This window comes from Chiroxiphia lanceolata, chromosome 1 (assembly GCF_009829145.1).
Source record: "Chiroxiphia lanceolata isolate bChiLan1 chromosome 1, bChiLan1.pri, whole genome shotgun sequence".
Classification (NCBI taxonomy): Eukaryota; Metazoa; Chordata; class Aves; order Passeriformes; family Pipridae; genus Chiroxiphia; species Chiroxiphia lanceolata.
Window position 1 is genome coordinate 44,492,588 of NC_045637.1, and position 16,566 is coordinate 44,509,153.

The 16,566-nt window shown below is 35.7% G+C and overlaps 1 protein-coding gene across 3 annotated transcripts in view; it reads right to left on the minus strand.

Moving 5' to 3' along the window:
- ASXL3 (ASXL transcriptional regulator 3) overlaps window positions 1-16,566 on the minus strand; it is a 130,672-nt gene that overhangs the window by 87,572 nt on the left and 26,534 nt on the right. The gene's annotated exons all lie outside the window — the stretch shown is intronic.

Consider the following 16,566-nt stretch of genomic DNA (forward strand, 5'->3'; position numbering starts at 1 on the left):
TTTTGTCAGTTAACACAATGCGCTCCCTCCAGCCGCTCCCGAACCTACATGCCAGATGCAGCTGGCTCGCCTCAGCTATAACCCCTTGGGTTGCTACATCTGGACGCAGAGGAGGGGAGAGGCGGAGGTACCACCCTGCTGAGGGAAAGCAGAATTACCAAGCTTGAAGGAGCTCCACACCCCCACATGTTCCTCTGCTCGAGCCTTATGTCATGTCCCTGCTCTCTCACGCAATATCAGTGAAGTTTTCCAGTTGTTGCCATTAAAACCAATTGCAACTAAATTTATAAAACTAGAAGAGGTGCCGATGTACATACATCTCCTTCTACCTTCCCCCAGTAATGAAAAGAAAATAGAAGAGGCAAATCACAACACGCTGTTAAGACCTATTAGAATTAAATTTTAAAAGGCAAGCATATTTCAGTAAAACGGCTTAAATTATGGCAAGATTTAACCATTTATGGAAATAATAAAAAAGTATTGCCAAGCAAAGTACTGTACAAAGTACTCTACTAAGTACTATAGAGTTTAAAACTGTTTATAATTTATGAGAATTATGGATTTCTTTCTTCATATCAGAAATCTTTAAATCTTTAATGTTACTCAATGTTGAGCTACCAGACTGTTATATGACATTATTTTATTAAATAATATTTCTCCCTGATAGAAACAACAGCATTAAAGCAAATTGCTATGCTGATCTTAAGAGTGATTAATTTTTCTTTCTTTACACTCACAAGTAAAATCTTACTGAGTTATCCTAATTAAATTGGCATATCAACTTTGCCCATTCCTAAAAATTGATGCATGCCAACATGCTGGGCTGCCAGAGCTGGCTATGCTGTGCCATTTCAGTCACACCATCCACCTGCCGAAGTAATCAATTGTCCAACTCAGTAAGAAAGTTCTTAATGCTTATTACAATTTCTTTGGAAATTTTTACCTGGAAAGAATGTATCTATTCATTGAATGGCAATGCTGAAACCAAAGTTATTTTAATATAGGGATTTTACTGCTTTTACTTGATGGAAAGTAAAAGGGTCTTGGTTACCACATACAAGCTCTTCCAGTCAGTCAAAAATTTTTACTTCACTGCTAACAGCATGCAGTTACAGATTCCTCAACCAAAGTGGACTTGCTTGGACTTGTTTCCTTTTTATTATTTTTTTCCCTCTCGTTTTCTTTTGTCTCCTTTTCTTTGGTCCTTTCCTTTCTCTTTCTTTTCCTCCTCTCTCATCTCTATTTCTCTTCTTTCTTCCTCTTTTTTCTCTCTTTTTCTCTCTTCCACCTTGCATTTCTCTGTTTTTCTTTCCCCTTACATTTCTCTCTTTTTCCCTTTATATCTTCTCTCTCTCTCTGTTCTCCTCTACATCTCCTGTTCTCTCCTTTCTTTTCTTTCTCTCATTTTTATTGTCTTCTCTTTTCTTTTCTTTCCCTGTATATATTTTCTATCCTTTTCTTTCCTCTCTTCATTTTTCACCTTTTCTCTTTCCTTTCTTCTTTGTTTTCTCTTTTCTCATTTTTAATTTTTTCCTCTTCTTCTTCATTTCTCTCATTTCTTCCCCTTTCTTTCCTCTTTTCCTCCTCATTTCTCTTCTCTTTACCTTGTTTCTTCCTCTCTCTTTTTTTCCCTTTATTTCTTTCCTCTTGTTAGCTTTGGCCATAAGCCAAATGCCCACCCAGCCATTCATTCCCACCTCCTCAACAGGAATCTGGGAGGAAAGGGGATGAAAAACTTGTGGGCTGAAATAAAGGCAGGCAGATTGCTTACCAGTTACCACAAGAGACAAAACAGATTCGACTTGAGGAAAATTAATTTATTGCCAATTAAAGTAGATCTGGGTAGAGAGAAACAAAAGCTTCCCTCTTCCAGGCTCAGCTTTCCTTTTTCATTCCTGATTCTTTTACCTTCCCCTCACTGAGTGGTGCTGAGGGATGGAGGGTTACAGTCAGTCCACAGCAGCTTCTCTCTGCTGCTGCTTCCTCCTCACACCTTTTGTCTGCTCCAGCCTGGGCTCTCCAGGGGCAACACCTCCATCAGGAAATACCCAGATGTCCCAGCATAGTATTCTCCACATGCTGCAGTGAGGATATCTGCTCTGGTGTGGCCCTCCACAGCCTGCAAGGGCCTCCCCTCTGCACTGGTGCCCAGGGCACCTTCTCCCTTCCTTCTTCTCCGGCCTTGGCATTCACACTTCTGATCCACACACTCTTTTTTTATCCTCTTCTTCTGCCTGAGTGCTGGTTTTGTCCTTCCTTAAATATGTTACCAGAGGCACCACTGTCTTGGTTGCTGGGCTCAGCTATGTCTTGTGGTGGGGTTGTTTGAGTCAACTGTGTCTGCACAGAGGCCAACCTGCAGCCCCCCACTGCCAGTGCTGTGTTATGTACACCTCTCCTCCTTTTCCTCTCTTTTCATTTTTTTCATTTCCCTTTCCGCTCTCCTTTATCCTCCTACTTTCCCATCTTCTCTGTCTTCTCTTTTTATCTCTCCTCTCTTCATTCTTCTCCCACTCTTCTCTCTTGCCCTCCCCTCCATCCTATCACATCTTATTCTGATAAAAGAATTATATTTCTTTTAAAGCAGAAGTATAATATAATAATAAACCTTTTTATGAAGCATGAACAACTGAAATCCCTAAATTTAATTTTAGTTTTGTTCATTTCTACTCAAAATCAAAGAAAGTGCACCATGTCTTATGCCTTCTCTTTCACAAAAGTTCAGGAAAATTCCCACAGTTTCTTTTTTTCTTTCTCCTCAGTTTTCAATTAGGATATGACTTCTAACTGAAGGAATTTAGAATTTTGAAACTAAATGTCAAATTCTGGCACAACTATGCAAAAGCAACATGTTTAACATCCAAAACATCGCACCCAATCCAAAAAGAGAAAGCCAGAACATATGAGAATGACCTATTTCTACATGTTCAGCTCTTATTCAATTGAAAAAAATAATTGTGAAGTCTATTGTATCATGCAAGAGAATGAACAAATAAAAATAAACATTCCTTCCCTTACAAAAGATTTTTCTCAATATTCTTGTATTTGAAGAGTAATTCAGTACTTGAGAAAGTTTTACTCAATTACTCATTTTCTACTAACAAACAGGTAAAAAAAAATCAAATTGATACAAAGAATAAGGAAGCTCAGAATAATCACAAATAAATAAAGATTAGATCCAACAATGAATTACTGTTTTCTAGTAATACTTATTCCTACAATAACAGTTGTATAAGCAGGACCATAATTTCACCTTAAACATTATAATAAATGTAATTACTACAACTTGGCTGACTAATAAATGCCAATTATGTGCCTAAAATATTTTTGTTAAGGCTCTCATCTGTAAGAAAAACCTGAAAATAAATGCAGAATGGGCAATCACAGTACGCCCTGTAACTTTAACAATATAGCAACAAATTATTTGTTTTATTGTGTCAAATTAAAATATTTGTGTGGATGTGAAATGTTTAAGTTATACTTGTTGTACATTAGGGAGTTTAACTTGGCAAAACAGCATAGTAAAATTTCTTTCCTTCCCTCAAAGGACCAAGCAGATACTTTTATTTTTGTGTTTTAACTTACTCCAGCTGTTGCAGTTCAGTCTATTAGTAGATCTCCTTATTCTTTTTTGACTTAAAACAGTTCCTTAAGTCTGGAACTGAGAGACTTAAGTTCCTATTTAACTTAAAAGTCAACCTAATTACAAAATGTCACACACAAAATTTTAAAATTATAACAGTAGAAACCACCAAATATTTTGTGAAAACATAGGACTGATAGCTAAAAGTTTTAGACTGGCCATTCCTGATAGGCATATCATTCCATCTGAAAGGAAGCTTGATTCTGCTGAAGTCATTAATAAAGTCCCTCTGAATGCAGAAGCTGAGACACACATGCCTAAGAGAGCCAAAGAAACTAAAAATAATGTGGCTTTCAAAAAAATTCAGTCTTAACCACAAATTGCTTACTGTTTTTAATAAAGAATTAAATGATACATTTAGTATTAAATTAATTAACAGTACAAATTATGTCACTACTTCGTGGACTGTAGCTCAGGCACAAATAATCCTGTATCAACACTATTTTAGTTTATACAGTTCATTACATCATCTGACTAAACGACATTTTGATGCAATAGTTTACATTTTTACCATTAAGCTACTACTACAGAGAAAGGTTAATGGTTGGATTGGGTTTAGTGGTGCTATGTTTTGGATGAAGGGGACAGAGTTAAGAATATAAATACTGTTTGACTGCCTAATCTTCACTGGCCAAGAAAAGATTCCTGGATTGAACCTAACAAAACCAAAACAACAACTTCCTGCTTGACATTCATTCTTCATATCTTCCCAAAGAGTTCCTTGTTGTCATTTATAGGTCAGGTTTTTTATCTTTGTGATTACTGCAGGGGACACATATTTTTTACAAAATGATTTCATATTTGATAATGGTTACCTAAAATATTTATCAGTCTAGAGGACAAGAACTTCAGGTGTACTGGTAACATAAAAAAAAAAGAAAGGAAGGAATAGCAAGTAATGGAGGACATTTGCAAGAAAGATTAGTTGTCTGGATCCCGCACTTGTTTTATTTTATTTTCTAATTAAATATAAAAGCCTGCCAGTGAAGCTCTGAATGGTGTATCTTGACGGATTCCTGACAGCAAATAAACATATCATAAGCTTATTGAAACGCAAACTATACAGCAGTAGCTACGGATGCTGTAAGATCCTAAACAGGGTTACTCAGCTGTGTTTGCTTGGTATTTTCTTGCTGAAAGGTAGTACTTACTAAAAAGAGCTACGAGATCCCATTTTCCTTTCCTCATAATAAAATACAAGGAAAACCAAAAGAAATTAGGGGAAAAAAGTCAATTTGTCCTCTCTTTAGCTGTTGAGGACAGACAGCAAAACAGTTCTTAGGGATCATTTGAGCTCTTTCCTGTACTCTTTGCTATTGGAGTAACTGAGCAAATGACACATTTGAGTATAATTTTGTGATTTACAACTTTATATAAGGGCACGTGTATGAGTAGAGAGGTGAATTTGTGTCTGCAGGTGTATTTACACACTCGCCCATAAACACAAGTTTCATACATACAAATTTTAAATTCTTTTATTTATACTTTGATTTGAGGTATATGTTTTGGTTCCCTGTTCTCTGTTAATGTTGAAAATATTTGCCAGCCACACAGTTACCGGTTCTAGCAAACAGCTATCATAAAACAGACTCACTGACAAATGCAGAGTTTATTGGGATTACAAACAGAAGATGGGAGCTTTCGATATTGCTGAAAGAAAATAAAATCTTGAATAAAACATGTTCTTCTTAACATGACAGTACATAAGCAAACAAAATATGTTCAGGCACTTTTTAAATTCTGTTTTGAAATTAAGAGCTTGCACATAATTTAATTTCACAGTAATTAAGACTACCTATGAGACTCAAAATTAATAAAATGGAATGGTTATCAACTGGACTTAGATAGAAAAGAAATTCATGTACATAACAAATTTTCTGAACAGTTATACCTGATCTTTTTCATTGTCCTTAGACAGTGAAATTCTGAGGCATTTCTGGGGGGGCCTTGATTCTAAAAAAATGTACCTCAAAATTTTAAATCAAATGTGCCAGTGCACGGCTAAAAGAGAACTAGGAAATGTTTCAGCTCATGCAATACAAATAGGAAAAAAAAAAAGAAAATAAAATAAAAATCCTAGATTTTTCCATATTTTTTCCCCTTCAGTTAAGAAATGGTTTCATTACAGGTAAACTGAAGCATATACACCCATATCTTTATAGAAACAAAGACATCCACAGCAAACTGTTCCAGAAAAATAAATTATTACTAGAAAATTATGCTTTCATAGAAAGCCTGACAATGTTTTCTTCTTTCACATTCAAGTAAAACAGATTTAATTCAGTCTGCCAGAAATGGCTATGCTTCTGCTCTGTGAAAAATATGCTAATGATGAAAATAAGGACTTGACAATTTACTGAATACTAAGCGGAAAATCTGTAATGAATTGCCTGTGTTGTAGTGTTCAGTTTAGGCTCATTTTTCTTCCTCAGTTGCTATGGAATACTAGAAATAGCATAAAGAAGATTATACTATTTTGTGGGATGTTGTGCATGTCCCTTAAGACAGAATGCTTAGAAATAAAGACAAAAGTCAGCTGTGGGATAAATGAAATTCAAAGCAGTAATAAATAATAGGCTTAAGTACTAACTTTTCAATGCAAAAGAGAAATACAGAGAACAAAACAGAAATGCCAAAAAAATTCAACCCCAACAAATAAATCTCAATCAGCAACTAGCAAGTTGAAACCTACAGTAATTCATTTTACACCTGCAAGGAAAAGTAGCTTCTTAGGTTACTCAGATGGTGCAACAAAAGCTCATAAATCCATTAAATGAAGGCACGTCTTCAAGTTCCCAGCCAGACTTCAATTTTGACTGCAGGTTTTAAGCCTTCAGCAGATTAAACCTTTTTCCTAAGAATATTTTATCAGAGTGTACATTCAAAAGGTGACTCCTTCTAGCTAAAGTGTCTGTATCCTTCTGTGTTTGAAATTTTTATATATATGGCTGCTCCTGACAGGCTTATGTGTTGAATCGCATTTGTCCAAATACTACCTAAAGTAAATACAGGAGATTATTCTTGCCTTTTCCAAGCACAAGAGAGCTGAACAAGGTTGTTGGCTACTCAAGAAAGATTCTTGCATTTTGCCCCTAACCAGCATACACTGATACTAAGTTCTCTTGCAGGTCTTGCTTCTGACTTTTATTTTAAAATACCAGTACCTATGTACTATAATTTTAATAAGTGGCAGATCTTCATTTCAGAACAATGATGGAAAGAAGAACACATGCTGTCAAATCTCAGTTTCCCCAAAATTTTTTTGAAAATTTTGCATATGGACAACAATGGACAACTATTATTGGAAAGCTCTTCTATGTCCTTGCTTTCCTCGAAAAGATGCTAGCAAAACAATCTGATAAAGGAAGTAAAATAGAAGAATGTATTCAATCTAGTCATGGTTCAGTTTATAGGAACTGCAGGCAGACTTTGGATAAAAAAGAAAACACTCTGCAGACTGGAAGATCTCGTCTCTTCAGTCATTTTTAGAAAAGAAATCAGGCTTAAAGCACTATACTATAGGAAACATACTACACACACACAAAACAAAACAACCACCAAATAAAACAAAGCCCCCACCCCAAACAAATAAACCAACCAGAAAACTTTCACTGCTCAGAGGACGGACTGAAGATCTGGTGAAACCTTCATAACGTAACTTCTGCGAGTATCTAACTGTTTTGAACGTGTTCAGGATATTTTTATTTAATTTCTCTCTCTATGAAAAAGAGACATTATTTTTAAAGCAGACCTACTCTTTGAAATACCGAAACATTAAAGAAAAAAGATCTGTAGCATGCAGCGTAGTTACGCTGTCTAGGAGAAATGTGAGAAGACAGATATGACACAATACACTCTTTTGGGATAATGCTACGCATATGGTGACACCAATTTATAATGCAGAAGGTTTCTCTTTTCATCAGCCTGAACTACATTATTGCTTTTCAGTCTCTTTCCATAGCAGTCTACACTGAGACACAACATAGAAAAAAGACAAAACAAACTCTTACATTAAATATGAAAATATATTGATAAAAGAATCATTACACTATGAAAAACAACACTGAAATCGTTGAGTAATTTATATTATTTAGTCACAGTTGATGTCTCCTATTTCAAAATAAAATGTCCTTTATAGGAAGTGTTTTCATGACTGTACAAAATAAACAGTAAATCTTTTAAGATCATCAGCATCTGCACTGCTATCCATTATTTGTTACATTTAAGTTGTTGGATTTACACTTGTATTAAAAAAAGAATATCTTTAACGTTACCTTAACACATTATGGAGATCTTAATTTCAGCAAATTAGGTTGTCATAAAGAGGACTTGCATTCAAAAATAAAATATTTTTCCCATACAGATCTTTAGAATTTGAAATATGTCTATCACATCACAAAATCTAACACCACAATTTTTCCTATTACAGCTAAACAACTGAACTTTTAAAATTCTCACATATCCTCTGAATTATTGTAACTTGAATATCTAACAATCCTACAAGTCACTCTCCCTTACCAGTAAAGCAACCAACAAATAAAACAAAGGTTTATGCAGTGCACAAGCATAGTACTCTTTGAGAATATACAGATTGGGCTTGTGTGGAAGGAATAAAAATCTAAATGGCTGCAAAAGTAAAATAAAAATATTTTAATAGCACTGTGGAAGCAAGTGTGTCACACATACTGGATTGCTGTTTTCCCAGTCTTTGCAGGTGTGTTTTGCAGAACTGCTATCAGATGTAAAGCAAACAAGTTTCTAGCAGATCTTTCAAAAAATTAAAAAAAAAAAAATCAAACAGTACTATTTCCTATTACATGAGAGGTGGAAAGGTGGTTACAATGTATGTTTTAGCACACAAACACAGAGAAATATTGTACCAAATGGAAAACTGAAGTCCTGAACACTACGTGAGCACAAATGCACATGAAAATGCAGCAGCAACATGCTAATCTTAAAAAAAAGAGACAATCAACTGTTCTGAAATCTAGAAAGGAAGCTATAGGAACTTTTCTAAACTGTTTTAAACCATCAATTTAAGGTCATAATAAAATTCTGGAATTGTTCTGTTTTCTCATAACTGGTCCTACAATCAAACTAAAGAAGGACACTTGATTGGTCCCCAGTCAGGACATGAAATAAATACTGGGATGTCTACACTGTAATACTTAGGAAAATTGCAGGGACACTGAATGGAGTTTGAGTCCTCAAAGGAAGGGAAAAAGGATGACAGCAGATTAGGATAACTGGAGACCATGGGATAGGTGATGTAGTATGAGAAAGAGTGAAGATTCACCTTGCAGAAACTCTTGGGATAAGGGATTCCATACAGATGGGAACTAGAAGATACTGCACTGGCAACACCTCCTTCACGGACAAGATATTGGGAGTGGAGGAGCAGAGGACCAGGATATATTCATACCTCTGCATTTAAGCTTTGATAAATATTACTTTGCTTCTGTCTCCACTCTCTTTTTACATATGCTCAATTAATACTCTCAAAAGTAAGAGCAGTATCCTCCAAAGTATTCTGTGTCATACTCAAAAGGTTCTTACAATTTACATTGTCATTTATAATCTGAAATACTTCTAAAATTAAATCCACCACTTAATAAAACTAACACAAGACTTTTCATCTGTGACATAAGCATGATTTTTAGCCTGCCTGTAACAACTGGGGTACCTGCTACTTAAAGGAACCAAAATGAAACAAAGGTAATTTTATAAAAAAAGCTGACACGCAGACTGATTTTACTGGACTGTTTATTAAAGTCCCTAGTCAGAGACTCAACTGTCCTGTGAAGGAAAGAAGAGCAGCATCGAAGCTAACACAACAGCCCGGATAATTTCTAAAATACTAGAAATATGGAGAAGAAATTAGGTCAATGGTGGGTCAGGCAAAAAAAAAAAAAAGTACATTCAAGGTAGTTAAATGTCTTATATTGAAATATATCTTGTATAATATATATAATGGAAGATTCACCATCACTAATAAATAAAAATTCTGTCATCTTTGCATTAGCTGAGGGAAAACATTTGAGGTTTTATTATTTTACACCTGTTTAATCTGCATCCAAAACTAGTTTTCCAAATCAATACAAAGGTGGGATTACTGCTGTCCAGACATAAGCAAGCTAGCTTTAAACTAACAGTAGGGTAATCACAATGCAGCAACATGGAGTCCAGAACTCACAACCCTGATGTTTGGTTTGAGCTAATACCATAGTTGTTTTAGGGCTACATCACTCTAAAACCTGAAATAATTACCACAGAGGTGACAAGGGTGTGATTCTGCAAGTTAAAGTGCCAAGGCTGGAATGCAGTAATATAGGAAATTTACCAATTTTTATCAGGCTAAACTGCACCGTGCATAACAATGCTGGGAATGCCTAAGCAAGAAGGAGCAAGCCTGAGATTTTCAGCTGGCAAATTGCTGCTATCAAAACGGCCTACCAAATTAGGCAGTTTGTTGTTACACTGGGAAGAAGTGCGTTTCAAAGAGGTGTCTGAAGTGAATTTATGCAGAAAGACAGATTGTACTGAAAGTTTGTTTCTTTCACTACTCTACAGCCAAAAGCCACATCTGTAGATGCATGAAAATCAACCTAATAATGCCAGGCAAAAGAATCTGAATAGCTTTCTCTCTCTCTCTCCATCAAGGTTTCCTTTCAGTCCATTGCAGGGAATAACTATCTTCAGACAAAACAATGCACTCCCTTCAGCTGAAGAGGCTCCCAAATAAATTCTATCAGACATATGCAACCACAGAAGCCTTTTAACGTGCTCTTCTATTAACAACCAGAGCCTTAAGACAAAAACTGTGGTTCTTTCAATTAATTTTTTAAGGGTGTTTGGTAATTGGAGAGCATTTTCTTTTTTTCTTTTTTTTTTTCTTTTTTTTTAGTGAAAGATAAAAACTATGACTTAATTATGAATCATAATGACATCTTGGAATGACTTTACAGAGAAAGAAAGCAAAAATTCTGTCTACATGCATACACAATAAAACAAGGAACTTTAAAACGATAAACAACAGAAGACAGTTGCCAGCTCATTTAGCCTATTTACAGAAACAGCAGCATTCAGAAGGGATTTTATTTTTAAGTCAATAGCTCTAAGGATGAAGTATGCAAAGGCTTAAAGAGACACTGTCAGAAAGATCAAAGGATTCACAAGTGATGGTAATATTTTCAGGAGTCCCCTCTAACTTCAAAGCAAAATACAGACCCTGCACGGATCATGTGTTTTATTCCACTGATGACTCCCCTCAGCAGTTTGAAGTGGGTTTAATTCTAGCTAACCCACTAGTTTCATATTTCTGTAAAAAGTGTGTAAATCTAGTAAGAGCGTCTTCGAGACTATTATTAGCGTCATACTTTGCTGCTTTCCTAGGCTCAGAAGACTTAATATGTTATGATATAATTCATGATAAATATTATCAACACTGTGGAGCGGAGAAGAAACAGCACTATTGCCAGTGCCAATGGCAAGCACCTCTTCTTAGTCTTCTGAAAGACTACTGTCACAACAATAAGTCAATAGATAGCTTAGTCTTGCGGAGCAAAAGACAAAATATGCAGAGGAAAAAACTGATGATGAGGAGATAGGACTTTGATTCCCACAGCTGAAACTAAGATCAACAAAGAAACATCAAGAGAAAGAAGTTTAAAACTCTTATTGGAAAATGAAAAACAGAATGAGACAAAGGGACTTCTTTTAAACTCTTCTATGAATTACCTGAACAGAATCAAAGTTACTTGACCATACAGAGGTCAGTTACTCTAGCTGAACAGCAAAACCACTATGAAATTATCCCATTCCAGTCACAATCCTGAGTCTAATGCAGGAGGAAAGCAAATAGCTAGCATAGCTGTGGGCTAAAGTAGCACTCCAAGAAATTAAACAGTGCTTGTCCCATTTTGAAATTTTATTGGCTTTTAACTTGGACTGAGAAACCTTGGCTTTAATCTTATCCAGACAAGTCAATTTCCCAGCCTCACCATGCAAAGGACAAAAGGAACTACAGAAAGCCAAGACATAATCTAGGGTTATTAGCATCAAACATTTATCGGAGTTTGGCTGGATATTCTCCCCTAGGACTCAAACAATATGTAGGGCCCAAGTACTGAAAACCGATCTTAAAAAATTCATAGAAAACCGCAGATCAAGGGATATGCTAGTTCATTTCTCTAGTTCAAGGCAGGATCAACCAAACCTTCATTACTCCTGACAGACATGTATCTACATTGGCTTTGGAGAGATGTAGAGATCTCTCACATCTCTCCCACAATTCATGACAGAAATCAATTAAAAAATTTAAAAAAAATTTCTGCTGTCTAATCAGAATCTTCTCTTTCCACAATTTTAAAAGGTCTTATTTCTCGTTCTGTCCATATCAGACATTCAAGATAACCCTCACTCTTTCATATCTGTTATATAGTTGAAGACTCACTATGTCTATAGTCAATCTTTTCTTCCTTAATCCAAACACCTCGTTCATACCAACTTCTGTCTTATTTTTGTCTCCCTGATAATTTTAAGCAGTCTCAATTGGTCCTATTCTTCATGAAGGTGCAGTGTCCCAAACAGAAGGGAACAGATCGGTTATTTCTGGTGGTTCTACAGGCAATTTCCAGGTAATGACAAAAAAGGACAAAACTAAGGATGATACTTGGGTCAGAGTTTAATATAGCAAGAAACCAAGAGAATTAGAGAGAAGCTTTTTTTTTTTTCTGTGAGAATCAGCAAAAATTTTTCAAACACATGATGACCTAGTTAAATATACCCATTATGACCACACAGGTATCTCCTGGGAAAAGAAAGACAGAGACAGAGAAGCATCTGGCAAGTTTCTGAGCCTGTGTTAGGAACAAAAATCCTTGAACAGAAGATGCAAAAAGCAGTTAGAAAGGAAGGCAGTACTAGGTTTGACTTGAACCCGTGGGGAAGAGCCAGCTGAAAACATTGAGTGGTCATGCAGGAATGATTCTTCATTTTTAGGAAATTAAGGGAGAATACAAAAAAACCAAAATTGGCTTCAGGAAATTAAACTTCAGCAAACTCACTCACACAACATGCATAAAGCTGTGTAAGCACACTAACAGATAGGAAACTGGTTTGCTCTTCCATGGAGGGGTAGCACTGAGCACTTATACCAAAAACAGAGGTGTTAATGCCTAATCAGAAAGGTGTCTATGATTAGACAACTGCTAAAATCAACACCAGGAAAAAACACGGAAAAATTGATTAGATGATAATTAAATAAATTAGATATTCTCAAATCAGTTAAATCTACTGATTTACTATAGGTAATTAAATTTACTATAGGTAATTCACTATAGGTAATTAAAGCTGACTGGATCAGTCTCAGAACTATCAAGTCATTTTTGAGAATTTGTAGAGGATAGCAGTAATTCCAAACAGATGGAAAACACTTAGTGAATAGCTTAAAAAAAAAAAAAGAATGAAAGAAGGCTGGTCCAAAGAAGTAGAGATGCAACAACTGAATTTCAATTCCCCTCAAATATGGAATAAAATTATTTGGAAGCATTTAGCAAATAAGAAGTTGAGTAATACATAGAGTTGTCAAGAACAAGTTACTTCAAATCTATCAAAATATTATTTGTGACATAGCAGCAGACCCTGTAGCTAGAGAAGCAGCAGTAAGTATCCTATAGCCCAAGTAGGCATCCTACAGCCTGACTTAATGATTGTTTGGAAATTGTTTCTCATGGGACTTCCATAAGCAAAAAAGAGAAATGTCATGCTGCAAAAGGAAACAAGTTCTAATAAGCAGTTGACACTAAACTTGGAAGAGCTGCAAGCATGCTGAAAGATGAGAGTACATGGTTAAAGCAATCAATTATTGAGTTAGAGAAGCAGTCTGCAGAAAACCTGAACACAATTCAGTAATGGAAATTCTAGACCTTAACAGGAACAAGTAACAGGAGAAATACAAGATGGAGAACAACTATTGAGGCAGCAGACCAGTGAAAAGGAGCACTGAGGCTAGTGTGGATCATACTCTGACTAGTAGTCTATGTCACACTAGCAAAATCTCACACCTGGATACATACACACCAGGTTGCAAGTCTAGAAATTTACAACACGAGAGGGAAATGTTTTCAAAACATTGGGACAGCAGGTTCTAGGATAGAAAATCCAGAGCACTGTGCACTGAAGTGAGCTGCTGTCTGTTTTCCTTGTAAAGAGACTTCCATGTCCAGGACTGTTGGCCTGACACTGTTCACAGGTGTGAGTGTAAAATAAACACCTCTCCTCCCCACCACTCACAGAAGAAAACCAGCTTTTTCTACATCCTCAAAATGTTTGCCTTAAAACTTTTTATTCCTTCTAGGAAGCAGACCTGCCTGCCGACCATTTTACAATCAACCACCATAACAGGAAAAGTATTTAACAAGTACCCCCTCAAAGACACAGAAAACCAGGTAGGCTATAACCTCTCACAGGATATATCAGTGAAGTTTTTATTTTTGTTTGTAACCTATATCTGCTTTGTAACTCAGGAATTTTCCTCCTTTTGCATTTAATTATTTGAGTAATACAAAAATAAATATGCAACTTGATGTCTTTATGGCAAACAAAGAAAAAAAGAGGCTGTATAGTCTGACAGTGCCTTTTTAAAGATTACACATAATGACAATGAGATTGCTGAAAATCATACATTATTTTTTCAGATTTACTACCACAGCAAAAAGCTTTAGATTAATTAATGCTGCAATAGATATGAAAAATGACTAAGCCAATTAATCTCATTCATCTAAAAATGGAACAGTAGAGAGGAGAATTTTTGAAGAACTTCATTTAGAATTACCAAGGTTCTCCTGACAATGATAATCAGTATAAAGGAATAAGTAAAGTATATTAAAGTAGTAACATATTCCTGGCACAAGTTCAGACTTAGAAGAATGCACAAATCAATACAGAATAAAATACACTCATGCCATTCTGCTGCTTATGGCCAGGTGACTGCACATCATAAATTTACATCCCTTGCTTATCTTAGCTGGCTGCAGCAAAGAGACCAGGAAAGACCATCTTTAGTAACAGCAAAGGCACCACACTGGCAGAAAGGTACCAAAAAACATTGCAGGGCAGGATGAACTGAATGGGAGACTTTAAATTCAAGTACTGTGAAAACATTACATACACACTGAGGCCCAATCAACAAATACATGTACGAAGTCAAATACCTTATTGGATCCTACTAAGAGTTAGGCAAGAAGATAACCTTGCAAGTTTGTGCCAAATCAATATTGAAATGCAGCAGAAACAACTTTAACATGAAATCAGAAGTTAAATGCAAATTCAAAATACTTTAAAAAAAAAAATCAATACAGAATCAACATTTTTTCATTTTACAATTGCAGAATTTAGAATATTTAGGCTAAGGAGTTTAGGATCACCGAGCCTATAACATAGTAGAATGTTTCGAGTATGGAGAAAAGAATATTAAATTTATCCTTCTCAGTTTTCTAGGTACTCAGGACCACATATAGCATCCTGCAATCTACTACACATTCACACATATCTGCACATATCATACTATGAATAAAAATCATAACAAATCTGAATTTCTTTCCTATTTCTCTGCAATTCTGTTTCCTAGTAACTGAAGAAATGAAAGAAGTTCTAGCTTTGAACCTCTTTAAAGGAATCTTTCTCTTATTATCCATTCTGCAACAATTAAAAAGGGCTTTGACATTTTCTATACTTAAAACATAAAACATTGCCTTCATTCCCTCCCATAGGTTTTCCACGCCAAATTTTATTCATGTTCTGATCACGGATACAAGAATTTTTAAAATTACAAAGAAGTGCTATTATCAGGCATTTGAGCCCCTCCCATGCAGTTGTCTCATATCACAAGACGTAAGAAGAAGAAAGCAATCTAATCACTGCTGTGAGAAACAGTATCTTAGTAAAACAGATTTTCAAAATTGTGTTTTCTTGCTTTTTTGTTCTTGTATGCAAATCGTTGCAGCATAACACACATTTGGACATTCATTTTCTAAAGTTTTCATCCCCTTGTTTCCTTGGCATCATTGCCAAATATGCTTGAAGCAGTTTCTTGACAGGAACTAATACACTTAAATCTGTAAAAGGTGGCAAATTCAACTTCATCTTCCACACCACCTCTTTTTTAATTTTACCAAAATACAGCTATTATGAGAATGTTATGAGGCTACCAATAAAGTAGTGTACCATTATGCAGTGCAAACAATCACACAGAATGCTCTGTTTCTTAGGAACAACAGTGAATTCAGCAAAAATATGTCCCATGTTTACTTCTGGTTCACCTTTACATGGGATTTGAAGTTCTCTTGTCCTAGGCTTTAGGTTCCACACTAGAAGGATATAATTAAAATAAAAGCAGATTTCTACCTTTGGTTTGAGACAGCAACAAGTATTAAAACAATTTATTAAAACAGAAAGATTTTACTATAACATTTGGAGAAGAGGAAAGTGCATCTTGTAGGAAACCCCACCAAACAACCAATTTTTCCTTATTTTTACTTCCTGCTCAAGTTTCTATTTGCAGGTCACTAGAGAAGCTACCAAGTAGACAGTCACCTTTCAGACAAGAAGCTGCGTGCCCATCTGAACCAGGTGTCTATGGAAGACAACTGTTTATTTCTGTAGGCTCTGGATAACCCATCTATCCCCCTAAAAGCCTAATCATTATCGCTGAAATCTACATCCAGACTATGCTGTTATTAAGAAACTCTGCAGTGGAGTTGCTGCATCAGTTATCAGTTGCTGTATCCATCCTCTGCAGCCACACAGATAAGCTCCCAGTGCTCAAACACCCCTATCCTTCCATTCCCAGTTCTTTATCGGCATAACCCCTGTAACCACAGGCAACACCATCATGTCCTAACAGTGATTTAAGTGCCAGACCA